Raw genomic sequence first — 9,004 nt, forward strand, 5'->3', positions numbered from 1 at the left:
GATCCTGACAAATTGAGATTTTCCTGAAAGACTATTGAGTAAAGATTGCCTACTACTGGTACTTTTAAATATTCATTAAATTAATTTAGAACTAAATATGTTCCTACGTTTAAAATTATTGTTTCTTTCTCGTTCTCTTTGTGTTGTTATATGGTAGTGAGATTTTTCTTCCTTCAACAGACAACAAGCATCATTAACATGGCCACCAAATATTCTCTAGGCACACTAGACTTGGGGCATTGGCTGTATGCTGAAGAGAAAATGTTTTAAATACAAATGTAGAGAAGTTCAAGGCCAAATCCTGTCCATAGGATCTTACAATGTAATTCGAGAGAAATGAGTTGAACAAAGACAATTAACCGTGTGAAGTAGTTTAATGAAGTCTTAAATAGTAAGCATGGTACATGTTATAAATATTGACAAAAGAACAATCGTAAAGGAACAGCACTCAGAAAAGCCTTTCCGGAGTCTCTGAGAAGGAATGTTGCAAGTATATTTAAACAAGGACATTTTCAAAAGACTTCCAGGGCAAGATGTCTATGAGAGCATACATAGCATAAAAAGTAAAAATGTGAACTTATTATGATGGAAAAAGCAATTCACTGGAGAATTTTTTTCTTTTTCTTTTTTTTTTTTTTCAGAGTTTCAAAAATTTTGAAAAAAATTTTTTTTTCAAATTTTCATTTTTGGATAACCAAGCAGCCCTTTAAGGAGAATGCACAGAAGAGTCATTCTGGCACCTCTGTATAGTACATAAGATTTTTTAAAATAATCACATTCAGTTCACTTGCTCAGTCCCTACTCCATGTTTGGTGAGCAAGCTCAGCCCATAGGATTCCAGAGTTAATAGTAACCATATATACAAACAGCCAGTGAAACCATAACAGTGGCTAGTGGCCAGAGGATGGAGGCAGGCAGGGGATCTCTAAAGTGTCCTCTAGTGTACCTTAGCTAAACAGATTCCACGTCACACAGGAGGACTAGAGAGAACACTGCACTGAAATGGGAATTCTGGGCACAGATGGGCACTTGGCAGCATGCATTTTAAAGAAAAGGGGTATCATTTAACAGCTTTATAAAATCCAGGCAGCTCAATTAAAGGAGTTAAGAAAAACAGAAAAGTGAAGGGACTGCCTGTTGTCACTGTAAAAAAGGCACTTGGAGTTACTGGGACCAGAATTGAAGGACTCTCAGCTGATAAAAACTTCAGAATGATTTCATTAAAAGCCTCGGATGTTAAGAGATGACACTCAGGAGTTTCTGAAAGGAAACGTGGAATAGAGAAGCAGAGAAGCAGGACATACAAGAACGAAGGACTAAAACCCTTATAATCAAATTGTGTTTTAAAAAAAGCAAACCTGAAAGGAAGTCTAACCAAAGCAATAACCTAAGCAAAGCAAGAGCACAAAGCAGCGATGCACAGCTTCCTCGGAGATAATGCGCACCTCGGTACAATAAGTGCCACGCTAATTTCTCAATAACTTCGCAGGGGCATTATCATGATAAAATCGATTGAAGCGATGCAAAAAGAGTTTCATCTGTTCCCGGAATCTGGGGGAGAACTGAGGTCATCATAAGAACCTAAATGTCATGTGTGATTTCTCAGTGTCCTGGGTGGACATCAAGTACGTGGGACGACATTCAGACACATTTGGCCATCTCCCTGGAGGTGAGGCATCCATTAACATCGTCCTTTCCTCTGAGTATTGACTCTAATTACCTTCTGACATTTACACAGCAAGCAGTGATGCAGGAGAAGTCCACCCACTTACACGGCTGCTGTTGTTCAACTTCCTCTGCACAGGTAAGTGCTTCCTTAAGAAATAATTTTTGGCAATTTTATTATATTCCCCTGGTGGGTGGCTCTGTGAAAGCTCACTTAATGTTAATTAACTGCCATCAGGGGCCTCTCCTCCCATTTCTGCCAGGGGCTCATCTTGTCTTTGCCCTGGTCATCCTCCTCCTCCTCCTCCTCCTCCTGAGCAGACCTCTGTCGCGAACTGGCCAGTGGCTCCTGGGGAACATCTGAAGTTCGTTTTGTCGTGTCCTCCTGCAGGCTGGACAGCTGGCTGCCGCATCTCCGACCAGAGCCATGCAGCAGGCATCTCAGGGCACTGTCCTCGGGGGTGCAGACGGTGGTGCCACATTCACTGCCACTTTGGTCCATGTCATCCAGGTACGCAAGCTGCGTGTAGGACCTGCTGTCCGCAGCCCTAGACTCTTTCTGCGGATGCTCCTGGACAGCGGGGTGGTTCTGTGGAAGAGACAAAGGGTCTCCTTTTCCCTTCCGGGCAGATTTTGTTTCATTCATATCCACACCAGAATCCAAACTGGCATCATTACTTCCGTTCCTCCCAGCTCTTTGGAGATCAATGTAGGAATGTCTAAAATGCGCGTTGGACCTGCCATCCAGGGAGACAAACCACGCCCGGGGGTGTGGGAGTGCCCTCCCACCCCCAAGCTCCATCACAGCCTTTTCGGTCAGGAGCTGGACCTCGCTGTTCATGTGAGCCAAGGCCGCATCATTCAGGAATGCTGGGATGGAGAGGGACTTTGACATGGATGTGTTCTGCGGGGTCCACTCCTGGGTACCTGCGTCCTGCAAGTGCTGCTGAGAGATGGCCTGGCAGGACAGGGGCTGGGCCTGGATCTGGGAGGAGGGGTGAGGGAAGATCCCTGCATGAGGACTGGACAGCTCTGCCTGCAGCCTTTCGATCTCAAGCTGCTGGTCGGCCGGGATGACCAGGGGCTGGCCGACATAGGAATGGTCCCCTGGGACTTTCACGTAGTGAGCGGGGATGACCAACGCAGGCAACACCTTTCTGTAAACGCTGTCATTGACCTGGTCAACGGAACTGCAGCAGATCAACTGTCCGGGCCGTGGAAAGGATGTGGGTCTTTCCAAGTGATCTACTGATCTCGACTTCATACGTCCTGTAAGTCTGCGGTCCAGCAGCTGTTCTTTTTCAGGAGATGAGGGTGTAGGGTACACGTGTTCCTGAACAGTGAGCTTACTTCCTGTGGAAATATGGTTCCCGGAGGCCTGGCTGTCTCTGTCTTGCTTTTCAAATAAAGGCTGTGACAGCATGGCATTGTAACTCCTCCTGTAGTCACTGTTGCCAGAGGACTCGTAGCCTTCTCTTTCCACAGATATTCTGGACTTTAAGGGGAAACTCTCAACAGACTTACAGCAGTCTTTTCCCAACGTCCCGCTTGGCGTCGGGTTCTCAAAGGAGATTTGGCATTTGTCCTCTTCCTTATGAGACACAAGTTCCTCTCGGGAGCTGAATTCTTGTGAGGTACTGTAGGAAAGCTTTAGCATGGGAGTGCGCATGTCCCCCCCTCCACTGGGAGACATCATTTCTAAGTGGACTCCACTCATCAGCTCCTTTGTGCCTGGGGTACCCGGGCGGCCATGGCTGGTGACAGAGAGCGGGCCTGGGAATTCCGACTCACGCCGGGAAAACAACAAGTTGATGTGGGACATGGAGGTTGACTGCTCTCTTTTGGAACTCTCCAGGGCGGCAGGAAGCTGCAGTTTTCTGTGGTGCTGACGGGGTTTTAGGCACTTCCGCCTGCAGTAATATAAAAGGAGACACAGCAAAACCAAAAGTATGAAAGCCATTCCTCCTAAAATGGCCAAAAGAAACACCGTGTGGTACGTGCTAATGTCCTGTGTGACAACGGGACCTGGGTTGGGGGGAGACATGGCCGCCAGCCAGTACCCCAACTGAGGGGCAACGTATGTCCACGTCAGTTGACTGCCTTCCTGGTGGACAAGGCCTAGACCACTCTTCAGCCACGTTCCCAGCTTCTGGTCGAACTGCCATGCTGCGACACAGGCATTGTGCCTTAGACTGCTCTGTGTGGCCAGGGGCACGGTGACATAAATGGGCCCATCCACCAGCACTGCTGTTCCATCACTGCCGAGCAAGTGGACACTGACGGCTGTGACTGGCGTCAGGTCGTACCTGGTGCCGTCTCCTGTTCCATTTCCATCTAATCCTTGCAGAAGAGGAAAACTGTCCACCTCTGAGGGGGAACTGGCGGCCGTGAGGAAAGCGGTCAGGTCACTATAGCTGGTGTTCTCAGGCAATCGCAGAGCTCTTCTCTGGAAATGCACACGAGGCTGTGGCCGGGCACCTTGGAATCCTGATACTATTTGGACAACATCTTCATATACCATTAGAGTAGCAGATCGTTCTGGAAGCAAGCCAAGGCTCAGGGAAGAAAACACGGGTAACCGGATGGGCTTCCACGGGGTTGAGTTTGGCACGTAGGCGTGCTTTGTGGCCGTGACGATCAACTGACTGCCCAGCTTATACTGGAACTTGATGAAGGCAACACCATCTGTCCCCGCAGTGCCAGAGGCGATAGAGACCTGATTGGTGAAAATCTCGATGAGCGCATCTGGGACAGACTGATGGGTGCTGGCGTCACTGACATGGACCTTTAGCGTGACCTCTTGGACTCCCGCGCTAGGCTCCCTCAGCGTCTTGGTCACCGCCTTCCAGACATTGCAGGCCAGCAAACAGAGCAGGAGCGCCGCAGACCTGCTCATCTCCGCGCCACAGGGCCCTGGGCGGCTTCCGCTGGCCGACCACCAGGACTGAGAGGCGCCTCAGGGGCGGCCGGAGGCCGCGTCTCTCCTGGTTGCCTAGCTACGCGCGCGCCGCCCTGACGCGCCGCGTCTCTCCTTGTTGCCTAGCTACGCGCGCGCCGCCCGGACGCGCCGCGTCTCTCCTTGTTGCCTAGTTACGCGCGCGCCGTCCTGACGCGCCGCGTCTCTCCTTGTTGCCTAGCTACGCGCGCGCCGTCCTGACGCGCCGCGTCTCTCCTTGTTGCCTAGCTACGCGCGCGCCGTCCTGACGCGCCGCGTCTCTCCTTGTTGCCTAGCTACGCGCGCGCCGTCCTGACGCGCCGCGTCTCTCCTTGTTGCCTAGCTACGCGCGCGCTGGGCCAGCTGTTCGGTTGGCCCCCGCCCCGCCCCGCCCCGCCCGGCGCGGCTTGGGGAGGCGGGGGTGGGCGGGTTCCGGGTTCCCCGCAGCCCTAAACCGCTCCCTCCTCCGCGCGCCCCCGGGGGTTTCCCGGAAGTGCCTCATTGGAGAACTTTTGAAGAAGAAATGATTGTATTTGATATCACGTTTGGGGAATATTGGATTACTTTGTCAACAATGTGTGAAATAGATTATGGGGAGGAGTGTATAGTGCTGTACATAGACAGGGTCACCAGTTAAGAGAATGATGCCACTGGTCAGATTAAAGCAAGGAGACCAGCACTGGAGAGGTGGCAATGGGAAGCAGGAATGACTGGTTTGATGTGGTAGCTTTGGGGCTGGCCATGTGAGAATCTAATGACAGAGAGAATTCCACCTGAGGAGTAAAAGGAAACACCCCCCTTTTTTTCATTTAAAGGTCAGTTTTAAGGCTTTGATAGAAATGTTCAACTTGAGACACTACAAAGATTTTAAAGGTAAAGACAACAGAGGTTGGAGATGTAGATTTTAATGATGATGCACTAAGAATATGCAAGTTCAGGTTTAATTACTTCAGTATCCGAGGTTTTCTGTATGTTAGTAGATTTGAAAATTAAATATTCATACATTTAAAGGTTTAGATCTTAAGCTATTTAAACAGTTTCTCTCAGTACATGTTTTCAATACCCCAGGAGTTGATATGAGCCCCTGAGGTGAGTGATGTCTCTGTATGAACCAGAGTTGAAGATAGTCACAGAGTAGGTAGTCTGTAACTATTTATTAAAGGAATGATTAAGCAAATTATCACTGATTCACGATTAAACAAAACTTATATTAAAAAACAAAGTCCTGGGGAGCGGCGATCCCCGCGCGCGCCCGCACGGGCGGGGGCGGGGCTGCGGGGCACGTGGGCGTCTTCCGGGAGACCCCACCGGGCCTCGGGACGCGGCGGCGCGCGCGCGCGGTCCTGGGGCTGCGCCGCACGTGCTGCGCGGCTGCCGGGCGGGGTAGAGCTAGAGCGTCCCCGGGCCCTCGGCCCCTGACTGCGGAGAAGGGCACATGTTGGGAACTGGCCTCGCCGGTTCCCGTGACGTCTGCACTCCTAGCCCCTGGGCTTTGCGGTTTCCGGGACGGGGGCAGGGGCCTCTGCTCGGCACCCAGGCGTGGGGGTCTTTGCTGTCAGGACCTTGGAATCATCTAGTCCGCGCCATCACTCGGCAGAGGAGGAGCCGAGCCCCAGGGGTCCTGGGCCTTCCCGCTTCAGTCGTTGAAGCTTCTCCCCAGGACGCAGGGAGACCCGCAAGGCGGCACGGTCTGAGCTGCATCGCCAACAGCCCAGTGCGCCTTTCCTGCGTTGGAGACATCTGTGTGCCTGTCTCATTCCCCCCTCGCTGCTACATTTTAGTAGATCGGCAGAATTCAGGGTGGCAGCGTTGGGGGGTCAGTGAGTTGCTCGGTGCCCTGGAGGCTCAGGGGGAAATAGAGGGAAAGAGGGAGTCACGAGTCACTCAGGCTGCCTGACGTCCGGTCGGGGAGCGGCCCCAGAAGATGCTCTGAGGCTTGGAGAAGGGGCAGGAAAAGGCTTAGGGGGCTGGAATCTAGTTGTGATTTGCTGTCCTTCCTGCCTGATGCCCAGTATTTTGAGACCCACTCTTTCACATATATGGTCCTGTGATTGTGTTAGAAAACAAAATTCAACCAAGAACATTTGAAGATCTCATTGGTTTTGTTAAGTGATTCATGAATGGGCAGCATGCTCTCTCGCAAGCAGAGAGATGCTCCAAAGGGCAACAAAAAGGGAGATTTTAAAGGCACGACAACGAAGTCATAAACAGAAAAAAGCATTATTTCAGGTTGATACATGGAGGCCACAAGATAGTGTCTGGCTTGCCCAAAGTCACCTAACTACTGAGCCTCTCTTGTCTGGATAACTTCAGTATCACCCTGTTGACCTCTCTGCTTCCAAACTTGTTTCCTGAGGAGTCCATTCTCAACACAGCAATCAGAAGTGGACTTTTAAAGCACAAGCCTGATCACGAAAATTGCAGACTAATATTCCTCATGAACACAGACACCCAAGTCCTTAGCAAAATATTAGCAATCAAATCCAGCAATATATAAATATATAAATAAGGTTGTCTTCATATTTGTGAAACAGATCAAGAAATTCTCTTCATTAATGGAATAAAGGAGAAGAAAAACATACAACGTTCTTAATAGCCGTAGTGGAAGCACTTGAGAGTCCAACAACCATTTGTGATAAAATCACTCAGCAAACTGGCAATAGAAGGGGACTTTCTCAATTTGGTAAGAGGCATTTACACAAAATGTTTACCTTACAGCCTACTTAATGGTGAATGTTGAGCACTTTAACCCTAACATTACAAGGAATGCAAGGAGGCTCACTGTCATCACTAATATCCAACACACTACTTCATGCCCACTAGAATCACCAAAATCACATGGATCCACAATGTCACATACTGGAAAGAATATGAAGCCACCAAAACTCCCTTGCTGGTGGCTGGTGGGAGGATAACACGGTCATTTGCTTTGCAAAATTGTTTGTCATTTTCTTATACAGTTATTCAGTGCTGTCAGTCCTCTGAACCCAGCAATTCAACTCTTAGGTTGCCCAAGAGAAATTAAAACATATATCTACAAAAAGACGTACAAGAATGTTTTTGCTGGCTTTATTCATAACAGAGAAGAAACAAATGCCCCACAATAGGAAAATGGATAAAGAAATGGTAGTATATGCATATAAAGGAACACTCCTCAGCAAAAATATAAAAACAGGAAATGAGCTGCTACATGCAACAATATGGGCAAGTTTCATCATTATGGGGAGTTAAATAAACCAGAAATAAAGGAGAACAAAAACAGGAAATGAACTGCTACATGCAACAATATGGGCAAGTTTCATCATTATGGGGAGTTAAATAAACCAGAAATAAAGGAGAGCAAAAAAAAGAAAAAAAAAGAAAGTCCTGCGGAGTGAGCTAAGATGACATCCATAGTTTCTACTTCTGCCTTCCCATAGCTCTGCCCTGACTCCCTCCGCAATGAAATTGAGAAGTTTCTACTACCTCTGCTGTCTTGTAAAACAAAAATTCTGTTTCATCATTTCAGCTTTAATCTTAGTTGGCCTAGTGATAGAAAAACTTTGCTTTTGCCACCCACAGAAGGCTAGAATATCAAGATGCAGGGTATAAATGAATTTCTATGTAACCGGACTTATAATTTTAGTGATGGAATCAGTCCGGCCCCGGAAAATGGGGAAAATTTACTCCCGTTATGTTATGTATGAGTGGGAGTAAAACTCCATTCTGAGCAAGAGAAAAGTAAGACAAAGCATATGTTGTTTGGCTACTCCTATAAGAGTTTATTTCTTTAAGACTGCAGCTGTTACTTGGCTACAAACTTTCAACTGGGCAGAGCATCGTTTACTTATTCTTGTACTTATTTAGCACATGGATCACAGTCATCCATAATGACTATTTTGCAGCACCTGGGGACATCTGCAGCCTCAATTTCTTCTATTGGTAAATTCTGTTCATCATTCTTCTTAAAGTATCATAGGCTTATGGGTCACAGTGGGGAAACATGCTATCATTTATTAAGCCCTATTTCTTGTAAGTGACTTGTGCTATGGAAAATGTCAAGTATTAAATACTTTTCAGTGGAAAAGAAATTAACATGGATAATACTGTCTCACATTGGTACCTAATTATACAGATTCAAAGCATTTTCTAACCTGCCTTTGCCCTCACAAGAATCATTTGATGTAGCTAGTGTAGGTGGTGCTAACTGCATTTTGCAAATAAACAAACAGGTAAGAGCACTTTAAGGTATGCAGACCACATTAGCACATGAAGAATTTCATAATTGTAAAGTTGGCTTTTCAGAGTGGATTCTTTGTCTTCCTAATTAAATTTAGCACTTCTCATAGGAGTCAAAACCAGCTAGTTGGCTTTCAGACATATTTAGATGTTTATCTTGTTTTTATGTACCTATGAAAAACTAGA

The 9,004-nt window shown here is 47.7% G+C and overlaps 1 pseudogene; it reads right to left on the bottom strand.

The window, feature by feature from the left end:
- Positions 1-287: 287 nt before the first annotated feature.
- On the bottom strand, positions 288-4,726 carry LOC140848429 (protein FAM171A1 pseudogene; annotated as a pseudogene).
- Between the last annotated feature and the right edge of the window lie 4,278 nt (positions 4,727-9,004).

The sequence above is a fragment of the Manis javanica genome, chromosome 1, assembly GCF_040802235.1.
Source record: "Manis javanica isolate MJ-LG chromosome 1, MJ_LKY, whole genome shotgun sequence".
Taxonomy (NCBI): Eukaryota; Metazoa; Chordata; class Mammalia; order Pholidota; family Manidae; genus Manis; species Manis javanica.